This window comes from Scylla paramamosain, chromosome 43, assembly GCF_035594125.1.
Source record: "Scylla paramamosain isolate STU-SP2022 chromosome 43, ASM3559412v1, whole genome shotgun sequence".
NCBI lineage: Eukaryota > Metazoa > Arthropoda > Malacostraca > Decapoda > Portunidae > Scylla > Scylla paramamosain.
The window spans coordinates 125,001-147,500 of NC_087193.1; the positions used below are offsets into that span (position 1 = coordinate 125,001).

Genomic DNA, 22,500 nt, shown 5'->3' on the forward strand with positions numbered 1-22,500 from the left:
TCCTCAGGATCCCCTAAGCGAAGGTGCCTCTGGCGTTTTGCCTCTGCTAGTTGGAGGACCTGAGGAGGTATTTTGCTGATTTTCCTTGGAATGACTACTGCTTCCGTGTCAGAGACCCGTCTTTGTGTGCTGAGCTCATAACAGAGGTGATAGTGTCTGGCATGGAGGCGTACATTCTTCACTCTTTTTCTCGACCTAAACCTTCCAAACCTTGGTTTAACACAGTCTGTTCTCGTGTTATACATGATAGAAAGGTGGCCCACCAAAGGTATTTAGGCCTTCCATCACCAGAATCTCATGCACTTTATATTTCTGCCCGGAACCATGCTAAGTCTGTTCTCCGACTAGCCAAAAACTCCTTCATTAACAAAAAATGTCAAAACTTTTCAAGATCTAACTCCCCTCACGACATCTGGCATCTAGCCAAAAATATCTCCAATAACTTTGCTTCTTCTTTCCCTTCTCTACTTCAACCAGATGGCACCACTGCTATCACATCTATTTCTAAAGCTGAACTCTATGCTCAAGCCTTTATTAAAAACTCTACCTTGGACGATTCAAGGCTTGTTCCTCCCTCTCCTCCACCCTCTGACTACTTCATGCCACCTATTAAAATTCTTCGCAATGATGTTTTCCATGCCCCTGCTGGCCTAAACCCTCGGAAGGCTTATGGACCTGAGACCGCAGAGATTACTTTTTATTAGAGTGAGAAGATAAATATTATATACGAATCTTTAATTATATAAGTTTTCTTAACTAATATATTTTTTAATATATAAATTTAATTAAAGTATATATATATATATATATATATATATATATATATATATATATATATATATATATATATATATATATATATATATATATATATATATATATATATATATATATATATATATATATATATATATATATATATATATATATATATATATATTCATAAATACTCAGAGAAATACACATTCTCTTCATATAAACCTGAAATGTCACTTTAATATTTTCGTCCTCTTATATTAATTAGTCTTTCCTATGTATCACTTTCTTTCATTTATTTTTTCTTTCGTTTTCTTATTTGTACTACTTTGTTTCTTAAGCATTTTTTATTTGATTTTTAATCTGTTTTTATGTTAATATAGTGTCTGACTTAAAAGGGTAGCTTTGATAGAGCTAATTATGTATTTCTTATACCTATATTATTTATAGCTAATTTACACCGCTTTTTTAAAGATCAAAACTTTATGTGCGCTATACACCAACAAATAATATTCTCAAAGATAAGCTAAGCTAATGGGCTCATACCCCGTAAATGAAAGCTTCACCCTTTTTCTTTTTAATGACCTTTCCAGTTTCCTACCTATTATTTTTCTGTACTTTACTAACAGGTATCTTTTTTTCATTTATTTCTTCTCCTTTTTGGTTTGGGGCTTGACTCGGGCTGGAACTAAATCTTTTATCATTTATTCCTCTCATTGCAACTAAATTATGCCCGTATCTAACTGAAGCTGCAATTAAATATTTTCTAATTCAAGCTTTAGCATCTACTATCTTAATTCTCTCTCTCTCTCTCTCTCTCTCTCTCTCTCTCTCTCTCTCTCTCTCTCTCTCTCTCTCTCTCTCTCTCTCTTTATATATATATATATATATATATATATATATATATATATATATATATATATATATATATATATATATATATATATATATATATATATATATATATATATATATATATATACTCGAATGACTTTTCTTATTCTTTAATTAGTATATCTTTACTTTTAAAATTATGAGCAGCTCCTTTACATTTTTGGCTTCAGCTCCGTTACATTTTTGGCTTCCGCAAGTTATTGAAGGATTGTCTTGATCTCAAGCTTTTATTCTCTTAACAATCCAAAAAATAACTCCTTTGTTTTTATTTCCCTATTTAACCTACTCTTCAAACTTAGTAACCTTAATTACTTTAGCAGCACATAATTCTTCTTTAAATGGAGCCTTAGGTGGCTTAAATATTACAAAACTACGTAAACTTATCGCCTTCTCTTCAGTTAACCATATATCTTAATACTTATTGTTATATCAATCAGTGATATAATATGACTCATTTACTTAATCTTCTACTCCTTTATTTCAGGCTCTGTGATTATTTTACTCTTTATTACTCAGTCTTCATCAATTTCCGTTATAATAATTGAAAACAAAAGGAGGATTGCCCTAAAACTTTTTTTTTTACCAATAAATTTCTTATCTTTATGTCTTCCTCCCTTTTCAGAATTTACACCTAAATGAATTATTATTCAACTACTCTCTTCTAAAGTAATAATTTTCTCTCTTTTAATTCTTCTTTTTTTAAGTCTTATAACTCTTTATTTCTATCTACGTCTCTTTGTTCCAATAATGCCATTATCATTTCCTTCATTTACCACTTCCCTTAAAATTAAACCATTGGTAACATTTTCTCCTATCTTAATATTTGTTACTTTCATTAAAATGTTTGGAATATGTTTTCCCATTCCATATTTAGCCTAGGATTTTAAGTTATATTAAACTAAAGGCCTTCAAAGCCAAAACAAAAAAAAAATCTCTTTTAAAATCCTAAGTTCCAGTGTTTCCACACATCTTTAGATTTGCAATCTAATATTATTTATATTTTACTATAGAACCGAATAAGAAAGTTTTTACCTTGTTTTTAGATTTGCAATGTAACGCCTGCACTTCTCAGCCATCTTATTATGCAACGATGATTCTTTTCTACAAACCATAAAGACATTGGTACACTATTTCATTTTTGGAGCATGGTCTGGTATAGTAGGAACCTCGTTAAGTATAATTATTCCAGCCGAATCAGGTCAGCCAGGCACATTTATCGGCAACGATCAAATTTACAATGTTGTAGTTACAGCCCATGCCTTTGTTATAACCTTCTTCATAGTTATACCAATTATAACTGGAGGATTTGGTAATTGACTAGTCCCTCTTATATAAGGAACCCCTGATATAGCGTTCCCTCGTATAAATAACATAAGATTCTGACTTTTGCCTCCTTCTTTAACTCTTCTTCTAACAAGAGGTATAGTGGAAAGAGGAGGTGGTACAGGTTGAACTGTTTAGCCTCCTCTAGCAGCAGTTATTGCCCATGCAGGAGCATCAGCTGATCTTGGTATTTTTTTCTCTTCACCTTGCTGGTGTGTCCTCAATTCTTGGAGCAGTAAATTTTATAACAACTGTAATTAACATACGATCCTTTGGAATACGAATAGATCAAATACCTTTGTTTGTATTAACTGTTTTTATTACTGCCATTCTGTTACTTTCATCCTTACCTGTATCAGCAGGAGCAATCACTATGATTTTAATTAACCGAAATCTTAATACATCTTTCTTTGACCCCGCTGGAGGTGGTGATCCTGTTTTATATCAATATTTATTTTGATTTTTTGGTCACCCTGAAGTTTATATTCTCATTCTACCAGCCTTTGGAGTAATTTCCCATATTGTAAGACAAGAATTCGGGAAAAAAGAATCATTCGGTGCATTAGGTATGATCTGTGCTATAATGGCTGCTGGAATTTCAAGATTTATCCTCTGAGCTCACCATATATTTACAGTAGGTATAGTCGTTGATACACGAGCTTACTTCACATCAGCCACAACAATTACTGCTGTTCCTACAGGTATTAAAATTTTCAGATGATTTAGAACCCTACTTGGAACACAAATTAACTATAGTCCCTCGATATTGTGAGCTTTAGGTTTTATTTCTTTATTTACTGTTGGAGGTTTAACAAGTGTTGTCCTGGCAAATTCATCAATTGATATTATTGTTCATGATACTTATTACGTTGTAGCTCATTTTCATTATGTTTTATCTATAGGGGCTGTACTCGCTATTTTTGCAGGTATTGCACATTGATTCCACCTTTTCACAGGTTTATCACTTAACCCTAAATTAATAAGAGTCCACTTTACTGTCATATTCATCGGTGTAAATATCACTTTCTTCCCTCAACATTTCATAGCACTTAACGGAATACCTCCACGTTACTCTGATTACCCGCCGATATTTCATGGAAGAAACCTGTGGAACAAACAATATTTCATGTTGCCTACGCAACAATATCCTATGGAAGAAACAATATTTCATGTTGCCTACGCAACAATATCCTATGGAAGAAACAATATTTCATGTTGCCTACGCAACATGAAATATTGTTTCTTCCAAAGGATCTATAGTATATCTTGTTGCTCTATTAATTTTTATAATTATCATTTGAGAAGGTTTAATTTGTAATCGTGCTGTTCTATTCTCCCCTTTCCTGCCTCTTCAGTTGAATGAAACCACTCACACCCACCCGCTGATCACTCTTATATAGAAATTCCACTTACTAATAACTTCTAAAATGGCAGAAAGATGCATAGGATTTAAGCTTCTACTAAGGAGATTTATTTCTCTTCTTTTTAGAAAATACATTTATTAATGGCAACATGAACTTTTCTAGGCCTTCAAGACGGAGCTTCCCGTTTAATGGAACAATTCGTCTTTTTCCATGATCACATTATAGTTGTTCTTATTATAATCATTACCTTTGTGGGATATATCTTAGCATCAGTTCTCAGAAACTCTCTTATTAATCGATTTATATAAGAACATCAAACTATTGAATTATTTTGATTTTCATTGCTCTCCCTTCTCTGCGACTTTTATACCTTCTTGATGAAGTTAATAATCCTTTCATTTCTCTTAAAACTGTCGGTCATCAATGATACTGAAGTTATGAATACTCTGACTTTCTTAATGTAGAATTTCTTTCATATATAACTCCTACTAACGAGCTAGACTTTTCTAGATTTCGTCTCTTACATGTAGATAATCGAACTGTTCTTCAAATAAATTCACAAATTCGTATTGTAATCACCGCAGCAGATGTCATTCACTCTTGAACTGTCCCAGACGCTATTCCTGGTTGACTTAATCAAACTAGACTTATAATATCTCGTCCAGGATTATTTTATAGTCAATGTTCAGAACTTTGTGGTGCTAATTATAGATTTATACCTATTGTGATTGAAAGTGTAAACACAATTTTTTCTAAATAGAATTTCTTCATGTTCTGACTCACCCGATAACTGAAAGTAAGTGTAGGCCTTTTAAACCTATTATAGTATTGCGCCTACTTCTGGTGACAAGAAATTACTTGAATTTTAATATTATTTTATCATGTTAAAGTTATCTCCTAAGATATTTCTTAATGCCTAAAATAGCTCCTTTGCTTCGACTTTATTTTTATTTCTCTTTTTCTGTTATCATTGATTATTTTCATATCCTTAAATTATTTTTTTCTATATCTTTTGAAAAAAAATCATTCTAAGATCACTCAGCCTTATCTAATCCTACAATCTTCTTGAAAATTATAGCTAATTTATTCTCAATTTTCTAACCTTCTTCAAGAATCTTCAACTTTTCATTAAACTGAATTTCCACTTTTGTAGGGCTCCTATTTATTCCTTACCTTAATTGAGATTCTCCTTCACGATGATCTCTATGCTGAAGTGAAATTATTTTTACTTTACACAAAGAATTTAAAGCCATTTTAACTTGATATTCTTTAAGTTCAACTATATTTTTCGTTGCTTTGTTTTTTTTAGTTCTTTATAATATTTTTAAGGTTTACTGCCTTACATTTTTACAAGATCTAGACACACATATCTAGAGCACTTTCATTGCCTTCATGAGTAACTTTACTACTTAGAGGTTGAATTAACTCCACTCAACATATATTCGCTCATTTAGTTCCTCAAGGAACTCCTTCTGTCCTTGTACCATTTATAGTTTTAATTGAAACTATTAGAAACATTACTCGACCCGGGACTTTAGCTGTACGATTAGCAGCTAATATAATTGCAGGCCATCTTCTTTTAACCTTATTAGCTAATACTGGACCATCTATAACATCCTCATTTCTTTTATCTATTCTTATTTTTTTTTCTCAAATTTTACTATTAACCTTAGAATGAGCTGTTGCAATTATTCAGTCCCAAGTTTTTGCTGTCTTACGAACTCTTTACACCAGAGAAATTAACTAATGACATCATCTCACGGTTTTTACCATTTAGAAGATATAAGACCACGGCCTTTAACTGGTTCTATTAGGGCAATAATATTAAATACAGGTTTAATTAAATTATTTCACCAGTATAACATAATTTTTTTTGTTATTAAGACTTGTTGCTGTTCTCCTTACCATATATCAAAGGTGACGTGATATCACTCGAGGAGGTACATTCCAAGGACTACATACCTCTGTAGTAGTAAAAGGCTTACGAAGGGGAATAATTTTATTTATTGCCTCAGAAGTATTATTCTTTTTTTTTTCATTTTTCTGAGATTTTTTTTTTCATAGTAGATTAGCCCCAACTATTGAAATTGGGATAAATTGACCTCCTTACGGTATTCAACCTTTCAACCCATTTCAAATTCTCTTATTAAACACTACTATTCTTTTGTTTTCAGGAGCTACCGTAACTTGAGCTCATCATGCTATTATAGAATCTAGTCATAGGCAAGCCATTCAAAGACTAGGCCTTACAATTGTTTTAGGATTTTATTTTACTCTTCTTCAAGCTTTCAAGTATTTTTGAGGCTCCTTTCACTATTGTTGACTCCGCGTTTGGCTCTACTTTTTTTTTGTGTGTGTGTAGCAACAGGCTTCATGGTCTTCATGGAATTATTGGAACCTCATTTCTACTTATTATTATTATTATTTTTTTTTGTGTCAATATTTTAGTCACTTTTCATGTAATCATCGTGTTGGATTCGAAGCAGCCGCATCATACTGACACTTTGCTGAAGTACTTTGATTATTCCTTTACGTCTTTATTTACTGATGAGGAGGCCATTTTTTTTAATATATAAAGTATATCCAATCAGAAAGTCTAGAACGCCTAGAAAAAATAATTCTTACAATACTTTATTTTTTTTATTTTTACTAATTTTAATTATTTGTTATATTGTTATAACCTTAGTATCCCAAATAAATAAAAAAAAATATTAACCGAGAAAAAATTTTCCTTATGAATGTGGATTTAATCCTAAAGGGTCACCACGATTTTCCTTTTCCCTTCGATTTTTTTTTTTCAAATTGCTGTAATTTTTTTTTTTTATGTAGAGATTACATTACTTTTACCTTCAGCATCAATTTTTTTTTTTTAACATTACTGAAGTATTTTCTTGATTGTTTACTAGAGCTCTCTTCTTATTCTTCTCTTAGGCCTTTACTACGAGTGAGTACAGGGAACTTTAGAATGATCTGATTAATACTTTAAGACCACAGTCAAATTGTATGACATATGGGTTGCATTCATAAAGTGTTTTAGTAAACTGGTTTTACTAAATTTTATCTATTAGAAAGCGAAATTATCGCATTTAGTCTTGACCTAAACTTTGGCCTTTAGGCCTCTAATAATTATGATTGAAACCAAAACAGAGGTACGTTACTGTTAATGACAAGATTGAAGTAATTCTTCTAATCAAGATGGAACATTATGACAAAAAGAAAAGCTTCTAACTTTTTTTTAAGCCGTTGAATTCCGTTGATGTTCCTATATTTATAGTGTAAGTAACACGTTACATTTTCATTATAAAGCTGAAATATTTTTCTAAAAATACCATATTATTTTATTTATTTATTTTTTTTTACCTTAAACTCAAAGTAAATATTACATGATAAGCACCACAAGCTAACATTTTTTTTAAGCATTTGAATATACTTACAAGACTTTTCGTCTACCTTTGCAGCTTCAAAGCAATATTCTTTTTGAATTATATAAATTTAAATAATTAAAACTGTAAAAATAATAATTACAATTACAGATACTATTATAAACACTTCAATTGTGAACTGTAAAGAATTAAAAATATATAAAAATATATGAAAATAAATACTATAAACCTTGGCCCCCATAAAACTCCAATCAAGCTTTATCGGCTACTTTTCCTAAACCTGACCCTGTCTTCAATCTATTTTCCCTTAATTTTAAAGTACTCAGTAAAGGTACAAGCCATACTGATCCTATTATTACAACTGAATTATAGTTATTTTCTCTTTTTAATGTGTAATTTACTCTAGTTAGATTTAGTATATAACCTACTAAACCTCCTAAAATCCTTACTGTTAATACTATTATATTCATTATTGTCCTTAAACAAATGATCTAATATTTTGGAAACAATCTTCATCTTAATGGCGATCCTCCTAAGAAAGCTCCTAATCCTAAAATTCTTACTGAGTTAGTTATTAAAAACTCCTCATCCGAAAGATTAGTGATACATCTCAAATTATATTCTCCTGAAAGAGAATAAAGAATTAAACGCAAAGTGTACATTACTGTCAATCCTGTTGCCATCACATATAAGAACAATGCAATAAAATTGACTCATCTTATAAAAGCAACTTCTAAAATTGTATCCTTTGAATAAAATCCTGCTATAAAAGGGAATCCGCATTGAGCTAAGTTGGCTACAGTTATGCATGATACTGTCAAAGGCAAAAATTTAACTAAATTTTCCATAAGTCGAATATCCTGATAACCAGCCACTCTATGAATTACAACACCAGCACATATAAAAAGTAAAGCTTTAAACAAAGCAAGACTTAGTAAATGAAAAAAAAAAAGCCAGATCCGTATAACCTAAAGATAAAATTCTTAATATAACTCCTACTTGACTTAATGTTGATAAAGCAATAATTTTTTTGAGATCATACTCAGAATTTGCTCCTAGTCCCGCTATAAATATTGTCAAACATGAAGTAATCAACAATACACTTTGAACGACAGATCCCTCTGAAGCAGCTCTAAATCGAATTATTAAATAAACCTCAGCTGAACTAAAGCTGAGACAGGTGTTGGAGCCGCTACAGCAGCCGGCAGTCACGCACAAAAAGGAATTTGAGCCCTTTTATTTATTGCTGAAATAAATAAGAAAAAAAATAAATAAATAAATAAAAAAAAAATAATAATAGTCATCTCTCGTCTATATAATACCTATAAAACAAAAAAATTCACCCTCCTAATCTCCTCATTAATCCAGTTCTCAATAAAATTGCTATATCACCTACACGGTTTGAAAGAATAGTTAATATTCCTGCGTTTGCAGACTTTTCATTCTGATAATAAATTACTAAGGCATGAGACACTAATCCCAATCTATCTCAACCCAATAAAATTCTGATTGAATTAGGTCTTAATACTATAAACCTTATAGAAAGAATGAAAGCCAAAACAAGATATATAAATCAATTAAAAGTCTTATCATCGGCTATATAACTCCCTTTATAAAAAAGAACTCTGCCAGAAATTACAAACACAAGTCTCATAAATAATAAAGAGATCCAATCTAAAACCAAAGTAAATACAATCACCCTTCTTATTAACCTAAAAAGTTCTCATTCAGTTACATGTATAATACCTCTTTCAGTTTTTGCCAATGCTAAAGTCCCACAAATAGCTGAATAAAACCACTATTCTAATTTCATGTAGAGAAATTTTCCAAATCACTTTTTTAGTTACTTAAAAAAAAATTTAAGTTATTAATAAAGCTCTATTTATAATTATTACATTTAAAGGAAATCAATATGAAAATAATCTCAGATACTCTAACTTTTCCTGAACAACATGAATATAAAGTTATAAAAACCCCATGCTGTCTCAATCTATATATGTACAAAGTGTAACTTGTACTAGAAAAAAAAAAATAGTAGTCTAAGTCCTACAATAGAAATCTTTCTTCAGCTCAAAACTGTTGAAATTAATATAATCTCTGGTGCAACATTTAAGGAAGGTGGTCTGGCCATATTCCTTGCTCTTAGTAAAAATCATCATAGTCCTATTCTAGGTATAAATGCTAATAATCCTTTATTCACTATCAATCTTCGTCTTCCAGTACGTTCATAAACTATAACAGCTATATTATCTTTAATTCCCAAAACTAATATTTTATTTAACTATTCTTTGATATGACCTTTCTTTTTATTCCCTTCATTTTAGTTTTATCTGTATTATTTACACAGTTAATTCATCCTTTATCTATAGGTTTAACCTTGTTAATTTAAACCATTAAATTTCTCTTTCAGCCGGATTAACAACATACACTTACTGATTCTCATATATTCTCTTTATAATTTTCTTAGGAGGTATACTTGTATTATTCATTTATGTTACATCTTTAGCTTCTAATGAGTCATCCTCATTCTCATTCTCTTATTCCACCTTCCTTATTTTCATCCTTCTTCTTTTAATTTTTTTTTTCCACTTACTCTTTTCTGAGATCCCTTGCTAACCGAAGCTGTAACCAACTCTCCTTTATCATCTCTCAATATAGAATCATGAAATGTTTTTATTATTAGATGAATCTGTAGTTCTAATTTGATAGATTTCACCATTTATCATCCTTTATCTACTCTTAACCTTAATTGTAGTGGTAAAAATTACTAATTAATTTAAAGGACTCTTACGACTCTCTCCTTAGTGACAACACCTCTCTGAAAATGTCACCTTTTATTTAAAATTGTCAACAACTCTCTAGCTGATATACCCTTACCTTCAAATATTTCGACTTTTTGAAACTATGGATCATTGCTAGGATTGTTGCCGGTTTATTCTTAGCTATACATAACACTGCTCACTTTGATCCAGCATTCTCTAGAGTAGCCCATGTCTGCTGAGACGTACACTGTGGCTGACTTCTCCGAACTGTACATACCAATGGAGCATCATTTTTCTTTATCTGTCTGTATATTCATATTGGACCAGGTATTTATTATGGATCCTATATAATCTTCCATGCTTGAATAGTTGGAGTAGTGATTTTGTTTATAGTTATAGCAACAGCTTTTTGTTAGGTTATGTTCTCCCTTGACGGCAGATGTCATTCTGGGGAGCTACTGTTATTAATCATTTTTTTTTTTTTTTTCAGCTATTCCCTACATTGGTACAGATTTAGAACAATAAATCTGAGGAGGATTTTCAGTAGATAATGCCACACTAACTCGATTTTTCACCTTTCATTTCGTCCTTCCTTTCATTATTGCCGCTATAAATATTATTCATATTTTTTCTCCATCAATCAGGTGCTAATAACCCCCCAGGTGTATCAAGACAGCTAGAAAATACCTTTTCATCCTTATTGTACATTTAAAGACATTGTTGGATTCATTGTTATATATACACTTTTACTTATTCTGTCCCTTCTTAATCCTTATTTGTTAGATCCTGATAACTTTATTAGAGCTAATCCTCTAGTTACTCCAGCCCATATTCAACCACAATGATATTTCTTGTTCGCATGTGCACTCCGATCTATTCCAAATAAGCTTGGAGGGGTAATCGCTCTAGTTGCCTCAGTAGCAATCATTATAATTTTATCTTTCACTCATACATCAAATTTTCGCAGATTAACTTTTTACCCTCTAAATCAACTTATATTTTGAATTTTGGTTTCAATATTGATTCTACTTACTTGAATTGGACCTCGATCCGTTCAAGAACCTTATGTTCTTACAGGCAAAATTTTAACTCTCATTTTTTTTTATTTTCTTTTATTATCAATCCCCTCCTACTCATAAGATGACATAATTTATTAAAATGATCGTTTATTTGATTTAAAATAGACTTTTGAAAGTAGCAGAAAAGGAAAAATATTCTTAACGATTGTGTTAACATATTATTTTAATTATATTTATAAATCAAATACAAAACAAAGATTTTACCCCAATAAAAAACAATAAATAACTGATAGAAACTGGGAAAAATCCTTTTCAAGCTAAATACATCAATTTATCGTATCGAAGCCGAGGTAAACTTCCTCGAACTCACACAAAAATGAATGCCAAAAATATAGACTTTAAATAAATATTTTCTTGCAAGGTATTCTTCCTTAAAACACATTAACGAAAAGAACTCTTATAAAAAGAATTTTTTGAATATTCTGCTATAAAAATTAAAGCAAATCCCCCTCTCCTATATTCCGTGTTGAACCTCGAAACTGACCCTGATTCTCCTTCTGTAAAATCAAAAGGTGTCCGGTTAGTTTCCGCTAAACAAGAAGCAAACCAAATTAACCTCAAAGGTAACGATAAAAATATGAAGCAAATATAACACTGAAATTTAACAAATAACTCTTCACAAAAGCCACTCCTGCCAAAACACAAATGATTAAAACTAAGTAAATTACAATCTCCACTAATAACACAAAACAATTACATTCAGTTGTTTTACTATTTATAACATGTATTCTATTTAACTAGATCCTAAATCCAGCATATATTATCTGGCAAAATAGTATTTCAATTATACAAAAAAATTTAATTATTTAATCCTTTCGTACTAATTTTATTTATTTTTTTAATTCCAGAAGATAGAAACCGACCTGGCTTTCGCCGGTCTGAACTCAAATCATGTAAAAAATTAAAGGTCGCACAGACCTTCTTTTATAGCTGCTGCACTATAAACACATTTTAATTCAACATCAAGGTCGCAAACTTATTTTTTGATAAGGACTCCTCCCCCAAAAAAGATAAATAAATAAATAAATAAGATAAAATAAAATAAAATAAATAAATAAATAAATAAAATTACGCTGTTATCCCTAAAGTAACTTGATGTTGTAATCCTTAATATAAGGATCACTTACAAACTCTATTCACATATAATTGTCCAATTACAATAGCAGTTATTTTCATTTATACCCATAGCGCCCCAACCAAATAAACCTTTTAAGTCTATTTTTATTATTTTTAATTCATCAAACTTATTAAGTTTATAAAGCTTTATAGGGTCTTATCGCCCCTCTAGAAAATCTAAGCCTTTTCACTTACAAGTTAAATTCAATTTTGATAAAAGAGACAGACTTTTCTTTGTCCAACCATTCCTACAAGTTTCCAATTAACAAAGTGATGATAATGGTACCTTTGCACGGTCAACACACCGCGGCTATTGAACATTTCCTGTCAGTGAGCAGGCTGCACCATAAACAACCTCAGAAAGACATGTTTTGATAAGCAGGCAACAAATAACCTTTGCCGAGTTCCTTTTTTATTCCATTATTTTATTATAATTCATTCTCTTTATTTCATTTTTCTCAAATCATTCTACATATTCATTCTACTAATACACTCATTATTTTTTTTTTAAGTTTACGTTAAATTCAATATTCTAGTACTTTATCAAAGACATAAATAAATCATTTTCTTTCTCCTAAATCTAAATTAGAACACTTTAATTTCATAGCTACTTTTAACCCTAAGAAAACATTTTAATTTTTTTGTCCTATTGATTAATTTTGTAAGTGCTAAGAAGCTCGTCCCTCCTAGCCTTAAATATTATAATAAACCTTTTCAACGTAACAGAAACGCTATACTAACTTTAGGTGTACTTTGATTCTCCTGTTCAGACTCACTTTCCAGTAAGCCTGCTGTGTTACGACTTGTCTCATCTTAATAATGAAAGCGACGGGCGATATGTACATGCTTTACACCTTACATCTAGCAAGCATGTTACACTTACTTTACAATCAAATCCTCCTCCTAATTAACCTTTAAATTCACTTTCCCTACTAAATAAAATTCATTGAGACCCATTTTAAGTTAAGCATTAGCTGCACCTTGGTCTAATACATTCAACATTATTGATGATTTATTCAGTAATTAATTCTATAAAAATGACCTAATAATGCTGGTATACGTACTAATGTACAAACTTAAGTAATATTCTTCGTGGTGTATCCATTCAAAAACAGGTTCCTCTGACAACACTACATCACACACAAATTCTTCACATTTTAAGAACATAACTATTAATACTTTGCTTACAAAACTACTTTTTGGCATAATAGTGTGCCTAATCCTTGTTTAAACACAATTCCTTATTGCTTCAACTTTAATTTTATGGCATAATTTTCATGTAAAAAATAATCTGATTTCACTTCTTTATTTTTCAGGCCCACCTTAAAATTATATATATATATATATATATATATATATATATATATATATATATATATATATATATATATATATATATATATATATATATATATATATATATATATATATATATAACAAAATAATAATATTAGTAACATAATGCCAAGCTACAAATCTATAATAATCTAAAAAAACTGATCTCAAACTTAGCAGTATCCCATTTCTTTCCAAAGATGTCCCTCCTATTGTTCTCCGAAACTGTCAAACTAGTCAAACTCTTTCAGCTCTGTCTGTCAACATCTACCTTTCCTTCTTGCTGAAAGTTTGCCTACATTCAGCCTGTTCCTAAAAAAAGGGTGACCGTTCTAATCCCTCAAACCATCGTTCTATTGCTTTAATTTCCTGACTATCTAAAGTTTTTGCATCTATCCTCAACAGGAAGATTCTTAAACATCTATCACTTCACAATCTTCTATCTGATCGCCAGTATGGGTTCCATCAATGAAAAAAATAAAAAAAAAATAAATAAATAATAATAATGCATAATAAAAATTAATGATGAAAAAGCAATCTCTCTCTCTCTCTCTCTCTCTCTCTCTCTCTCTCTCTCTCTCTCTCTCTCTCTCTCTCTCTCTCTCTCTCTCTCTCTCTCTCTCTCCTTTGCTCGAGCCGCTCAGCTCACTCGGCACTAAATAAGATCAAACAAAATATTACAAAAAATATAAACTTGACAAAAAGTGAAGTAAGGGTCCCCGCTGTGAGTGCCGCAGAGAGAGAGAGAGAGAGAGAGAGAGAGAGAGAGAGAGAGAGAGAGAGAGAGAGAGAATGAGGAAGAAAAGGAAACACGTGGGGAAAAAACGGAGACAGGTGGAGAAAGGAGGTGCAGATGAGAAAGGAGGGGGAGGAGGAGGAGGAGGAGGAGAACAATAACAACAACAACAACAACAACAACAACAACAACAACAACAACAACAACAACAAAAGCACCACCAGCACCACTGCTACCATCACTACCACCACCACCACCACCATCACCTCCACCACCACCAAGAGAAACAGCAAAAAGTCAAGTAAAGAAAGGGAGAAAGAACATGAGGTGCGAGGACTAGGTAATATATTGTCGCCGAGGGGCCTGGTACTAGCAGTGGCGGTGGTAGTGGTTGTGGTGGTGGTGGTGATCGATGGCGCCACTGCCTGCCTGGAGGAGCGGAGTGCAGGACAGAGCCATGTAACGTCCTGTCCACTTGGTTAAAAATAGCCATCACGTGCGGGGAAAAAAAGGTAAGGAGCCGTAAGGAATCGAGGGAAAACTTGAGTATGGTGTGGAGAAAGTGGGTGTGACAAGTACGTGGTGCTGTTGCGGTCAAAAAGTCGAGTATATAATCTGCTTTCCTTGTTTCCCGTGTGGTTAGCGTTTTCTCTTTCTTTTTCTGAACGAGCGGTAAGGAATCGTGGGGAGACTTGGGTGTGGTGAGGAGTGTACGTGAGGCGTGCGCTGGTGTGATACGAGTAAGGGCGTGGTGCAGTAGTAAGCAGAAAACAACTATTTTCTCACACTTACTATGTGATACTTTTTTTTTTTCTTCTTTTTGAGAATGAGTGGCAGAGGATCAAGGGCAGACTTATGTAGGAGGAGGAGGAGGGCAGTTGTGGTGTACGTGGGTGTGACAAGGGTGTGGTGCAGTAGTGGTCAGAAGTCATGACCAACCTTCCCTAGTACTGGCTATTGCTGTGTTCTCTATTTCTCTTTCTTCTTCCTTACTTTTTTCTTTTTTTTTTTTTTACCCTCATTCCGTCTTCATGTACTGTTTTTTTTTTTTTTTTTTATCTTCGTGAACCTCTCGTCTCTCTTTCAGTTGTCCAGTTTCAGCAGGAGACTCAGCAGATTAGAAGATACAAGACTGAGAATAAATACTGAACAGTGGCACTGAGTGTGTTGTGCTACTCGACTCGTGGACGTGACTACATGAGTGGGTGTCTGGACTAAGTCTGTAGAGATTTTGAACTTTTGCCAACCTCCTTCGTTCGTGATATAAGATAAATTGTTATGTACTAGTTTATAATTAAAGCCGTGGCCAATAATCTATCTGTCTGTCTGTCTGTCTAACAATCTCTTTTATCTGTTTGTCTATATGTCTGTCTAGCAGTCTAACTATGTCTGTCTGTCTATCTATCTGTCTGTCTGTTTAGCCATCTATCCATCAGTCAATTTATCTATCTACCTGTCTAACCGTCCATCTATCTGTCTGTCTACTTATACGTTTGTTTAGCCATCTACCTATCAGTTAATCTATCTATCTGTCCATCTATGTATGTATGTATGTATGTACCTATCAATTCACTTATACGAGTAAGGAATAAGTATAAACACCGAGGAAGTATGGATGAGTTGGTGATGAGAGGCGAATGCTTGGTGACAGATGTGCGAGGTGAGGGTGCAAGCTGATGGTGGGTGTAAGTGGTGGTCTGACAGGGCTGCTAAACACTGCCTAGGAAATATAAGCTAAAAATAGACAGTAATTAATGAGCTGTCAGAAAGAAATGCAATGGGAAGGGAGAAGGGTGGGAAGGATACATGGCTCAGGAAGGGCACGGCTAAATTATACCTTAAGGAGAGAAGGAAACACGCGCCCAGAAGAAAAGGATAATTATGAAGACAGTGTGAGTGAAGATTGAAGGATTCGGAAGTTGATCATCTATTCTAAGTTTTATTTCTTCTTCTTTTTTTTTTTTTCGTTCTTTGTTACTGTTTCTATGATAATTTCTATATGCATGAGCGATTGACGGCAAAAAAGAAAAAAGGAAGACATAAAAACAGAAGACTAAGTAAGGAATACAAAATTAACTATTATCAATATTTGTATTGTTTTTGTTTACCTATTATTTCTAACTACAAAAGAAATTCTCTCCGTTAACTTTAGCCAGACTCAAATATTCTCTACTCCTTTACTTTCTACGAACAGATTCCCGACCATTTCTCGTTGAATTCAGTTTACTTAATCCCCAACTTCGATCACAAGTCTGTGGAAACGTGAGACAGACAGGCAGACCGACATACATTACACACAGACGTACCGCTCTTTGTAATATACTTGAAGGAGTTTACCTGAGTGCCCTAAAGGGACCTCGCAGCCACTCACTTAAGGGTTTCTCTAACTTATGAGCTAACAAAGAGAGAGTTGGCGCCGAGACTGCACGTGGGAGGGGCTTAGGGAAGGGATGGGAAGGGAAGGAGAGGAGAGGAGAGGAGAGGAGAGGAGAGGAGAGGAGAGGAGAGGAGAGAGAGAGAGAGAGAGAGAGAGAGAGAGAGAGAGAGAGAGAGAGAGAGAGAGAGAGAGAGAGAGAGAGAGAGAGAGAGAGAGAGAGAGAGAGAGAGAGATGGCAAAGATAGGAAAAGAGACAGGAAGGAGAAAGGGTGAGAGGAAAATAGAAATGAAGAGGACTAAGAAGAAGGAAGAACATGGAAGGAAGAAAGGGAAGGAAAACATGACATGGGCAGGAAGAAGAAGGAAAAAGGAAAAGAGGCATAGAAGAATATAGAAAGGAAGGGACGTGAATGAAGGAAAGAAAAAAAAAGAAACGGAAGACGAATGATGAAAGAAGTGAGTAAGTGATACGTAAAAGAGAAAGGAAAAGGACACATGAAAAGCAAAACGAGAGGAAAGAGGAGAGGGAAACAATGAAGAGGGAAGGAAAAGAGAATCTCGAGCAGCGTCCGTGAGTAAGAAAGATGGACGAATTGAGGGGAAGGAAAGAGACAGACGAGGAAACTGGAGGCGGTGAAAGGAGCAGAGGAGGGAGACGAGAAGGCAGCAAATGTATAGGTGTGAAAGAGAGAAGCACGTAACGAAGAGGGAGAGGAAACAGACACACACCAAAAAAATGAAGGAAAGAAAGTAAGAAAATGAAAGGCAGAAAGAAAAATAAAGAAAAAAAGGAAGAAAGCAAAAACAAAAAAGTAAAAAAAAGAAAAGACTGAAATAACAAATGAACGAAAAGGAAGGAAAGGAAGAAAAGTGAAGATGGAGACAGAGAAAGCGCAAAAACTAACAGAAAAAAATGAGTTTTAGATGAAGAATGGAAAGGAAACAGGAAGACAAACGAATCGAGGACAGAATATAAAAAAAGTGCAAAAGAGAGAAGAGAGGAAGTGAAGAGAAAGGGGGGAGGGAAGAGGGAGTGGGAGAGGTGAGCGAGAGTGAGGAGAGGGAGAGGGGAGAGAGGGAGACGTGCATTCATGACACGAAAGAATTAATGCATGATTCTCTCTTGCTTAATGAACACCAACTGACGCCAGGACACCAGGAGGAGGAGGAGGAGGAGGAGGAGGAGGAGGAGAAAGAGGAGGAGGAGGAGAAGGAGAAAAGGGAAGGAAACGGGAAAAACAACAACAACAACAACAACAACAACCTACATTCAACCAGTTCCTAAAAAATGGTGACCGTTCTAATCCCTCAAACTACCGTCCTATTGCTTTAATTTCCTGCCTATCTAAAGTTTTTGAATATATCCTCAACAGGAAGATTCTTCAACATCTATCACTTCACAACTCTCTATCTGATCGCCAGTACGGGTTCCGTCAAGGCCGCTCTACTGGTGATCTGGCTTTCCTTACTGAGTCTTGGTCATCCTCTTTTAGAGATTTTGGTGAAACTTTTGCTGTTGCCTTGGACATATCAAAAGCTTTTGATAGAGTCTGGCACAAAGCTTTGATTTCAAACTAACCTTCATACGGGGGAGGGGGGGGTTCCACTCATACTGTTCTTCTAGACAGGGTGGAATCAAAAGCTTTTCGTCTCATCAACTCCTCTCCTGTAACTGACTGTCTTCAGCCTCTCTCTCACCGCCGCAATGTTGCATCTCTAGCTGTCTTCTACCGCTATTTTCATGCTAACTGCTCTTCTGATCTTGCTAACTGCATGCCTCCCCTCCTCCCGCGGCCTCGCTGCACAAGACTTTCTTCTTTCTCTCACCCCTATTCTGTCCACCTCTCTAACGCAAGAGTTAACCAGTATTCTCAATCATTCATCCCTTTCTCTGGTAAACTCTGGAACTCCCTGCCTGCTTCTGTATTTTCACCTTCCTATGACTTGAATTCCTTCAAGAGGGAGGTTTTGAGGATACTCAAGATTCATCAATTTTTGACTACTACTTTGACCCTTTTATGGGACTGGCATTTCAGTGGGCATTTCTTTTTCTGTTGGATTTTTGTTGCCCTTGGCCAGTGTCCTTCCTACAAAAAAAAAAAAAAAAAAATTCACGATGCTAGTGGTAAAGGAAGGTGACCAAGGGATACCACAGATCGTACTTGTATGCTCTCTGTTACCTTTCTCGGTACGTGTAATTTTGACAGGCTGTAGTGGAAGTTGTTGCAGTTTTCAAGGGTGTTTTCATAGTTCCAGTGATAGTTTAACAGGCTGTAATGGAAGCTGTTGGGGTTTTCAAGTGTTTTCACTCGAGTGGTGGAAGTTAAATTAGCAGATGACACAAAGTTAGGTGGTAAGGCGACGTGCGATGAAGACTGCAATGAACTTGAGGAGGAGCTTAACAGACTGACGGAGTAGAGTGGTGAGTGGCAGATGTCTGCCTCTGTACTTGGAAAAATTAAGTTTCCAGTGGAGAGAATAATCCAAACTTTAAATACCACACACACGCTCTCTCTCTCTCTCTCTCTCTCTCTCTCTCTCTCTCTCTCTCTCTCTCTCTCTCTCTCTCTCTCTCTCTCTCTATATATATATATATATATTGGAAACTCCGCCATCTTTATCGCGTGGTGGCGAGGAGGCATCCACTCCCTGCCCCACCCCTCGCCTCGCCGCGCCGCTGGTTGGTGGAATCAGCCTATCCTTGCCTGACTGCCACGTCTCCCATTGGTCGGCGCCGCGGAACTGAGGCATCTCTAACGCTCCGCTCTCTCCCTGTACTCTGTTCACGATCGCCTGAGGCACAAGCCCCCCCTCACGGCGGAGCGTGGCGGGCCCTGGATTCTGTCCCCACTGGAGATAGAATCCACCACACCTCCTGAGGTGTGGCGGAGGGTTTGACATTGTTTTGGTGACGTGATAAACACTGCCGGACACCTCACTCTCCTACACACACTTTCAAGTTATATTATATTTATATTGCAATTACAACAAAAGATCAAACAAGTAAATAAATAAATAAATAAATAAATAAATAGATCAAATAAAAAAAATAAAATAAAAACATGCAGTCGTGTTGACAGGAACTGGAGATTTTTTTAATATACACAAATTTAAAACATTTTACTTCAAAACTGATGAAAGGCAAGAGGAGCCTGCTCTCAATAAACAGCATCATAAGCAAAGCAGGACGGTCTGCCCGTCATCTTTCATTCTAACACTGTAGTTCCTTCACCCAAACTTTGGCCCCCCTCCCTCCCCTTCCCTCCCTTCCATCCCACCCAAATAACACTCTTCCTTCACCCAAACTTTCCCCCCCCTCCCTTCTCCTCCCCTCCCTTCCATCCCACCCAACTAACACTCTTCCTTCACCCAAACTGTCTCTCCCCTTCCCCCCTTACGTTACCTTACGTTACTCTCCTACACACTTCACGTGTTACTGCTAATCCCTCCACTCCCTCACCCAGGCTGAATGCTTCCTTCCCCCCCCACCCCGCTCTCTCTCTCTCTCTCTCTCTCTCTCTCTCTCTCTCTCTCTCATATATATATATATATATATATATATATATATATATATATATATATATATATATATATATATATATATATATATATATATATATATATATATATATATATATATATATATATATATATATATATATATATATATATATATATATATATATATATATATATATATATATATATATATATATATATATATATATATATATATATATATATATATATATATATATATATATAAGAATTATTGAGTAAAAAGAGTGTGAGCAATGCAAGGCGTGGTTGAGGTGGCATCAGCGACGCAGCCTGTTGGGCCAAGGCAAGCCACAGGCCTGGCCGGCTGAGGGTTATGGTCCCACTGGGAATTAACGCTGGCTCTGCCGCTCTCTTTACCACGTTTCAGGTGAGGGGTTGCATGTTTACAGTCCAGGTGTCCCTAAGCATCTCGAGATGACTAATATCATTCTCTCGGCCGCCCACAAATTTACAAGTGTATATACTCGTCACTCCGTGTCTTCTTGTCATCAAGTGCTAACGATGTGATGATAAAAAAAAAAACTCTGACGATCTATTTCTTACTTTTTAAAGACCATAATAGCAGCTAACAAAAAAAAAAAAGTAGGTCTACAGATGACAGTTCGTGTACTAGGCATCCAGAAATGTATCTAATCTTGTTAAGTTCCCTATTAAATAGTCACTACCACTGGATTACTGTTTCTGTCTAGTCACACACGAACATGCGCATATTCACGGGCAGCAAACACGCAAGGTACACTCAAATACTCCGGAGCAAAGCTGCCTCATCTTGTTTCATTGATCAGCCCACTCTTGCACACTTTCAAACCAAAGCCATTTTTTATTTACTATCGACGATTTTATATTCGAATCAAAATTTAAATGACGTTTGAGAACTTTCGGCCAAAATTCGTTGAGGGCCGTGACGGCCTTGGGCGCCGCACGGGGGGAGAAGGTGGCTGTCGGGTCCGGCCTGGGGCCCAAGGCAAAGAACTGGCAGCAGGTCCTTCTTTTCCTTTGCGGCCTCAAGCTTCAATAGTAGTCGTCCACTTGCAGCGCCTTACACTAGGCAAGGGGTCGCCATAAGCAAGAGATCAATGTTTGCCATTCAGCAGATGTTGCCCGGAGGGGGGAGTCCTTATGGGGAGTAAGGGCTCTTTCCATAGAGTCTGGTGGAGGGTGTGTACGGGTCCCTTGATTATGATGGCGCCGGGCTGAACAACTCGCCATGAACGAGGGCACGCCGTGCACCATGCACCAGACACTGGCAGTACGAGGGGTCCTTTAGGGGAGAAAAGGGCTCACTTCATGACAGTGGTTGGGGAGTGGTGTGTGGTGGGTCATTGCTCATGGCGACCCGTGTGAGGCGCGGCAAGGTTGCATCGTCACTGTCCTCACACCCAGGGACTGGGGTGGACCCTTGGGGAGGAAGGGTTCGTCCTGGTACCTATGTAGGTAGGTAGCCAATGTGGTATAGCTATCGCCGCGCCCGCATCGTTATCGTGGAAACTCGCATCGTTATCGTGGAATCGGATCGTTATCGTGGAATCGCATCGTTATCGTGGAATCGCATCGTTATCGTGGAATCGCATCGTTATCGTGGAAACTCGCATCGTTATCGTGGAAACTCGCATCGTTATCGTGGAATCGCATCGTTATCGTGGAAACTCGCTTCGTTATCATGGAATCGGATCGTTATCGTGGAATCGGATCGTTATCGTGGAATCGCATCGTTATCGTGGAATCGCATCGTTATCGTGGAATCGCATCGTTATCGTGGAATCGCATCGTTATCGTGGAATCGCATCGTTATCGTGGAATCGTGGAATCGTATC

The 22,500-nt window shown here is 35.2% G+C and overlaps 1 long non-coding RNA gene and 2 pseudogenes across 1 annotated transcript in view; 2 read left to right on the plus strand and 1 right to left on the minus strand.

Moving 5' to 3' along the window:
• LOC135093448 (cytochrome c oxidase subunit 1-like) overlaps nucleotides 1–3,433 on the plus strand; it is a 5,272-nt pseudogene extending 1,839 nt beyond the window's left edge.
• A 2,161-nt stretch (nucleotides 3,434–5,594) lies between these two features.
• On the plus strand, nucleotides 5,595–7,048 carry LOC135093686 (cytochrome c oxidase subunit 3-like; annotated as a pseudogene).
• Nucleotides 7,049–11,706: 4,658 nt separating this feature from the next.
• LOC135093595 (uncharacterized) overlaps nucleotides 11,707–22,500 on the minus strand; it is a 14,642-nt gene continuing 3,848 nt past the window's right edge. The window contains exon 2 of the long non-coding RNA XR_010263430.1: nucleotides 11,707–12,058. This is a non-coding gene — a long non-coding RNA (uncharacterized LOC135093595). The remainder of the gene's footprint in view (nucleotides 12,059–22,500) is intronic.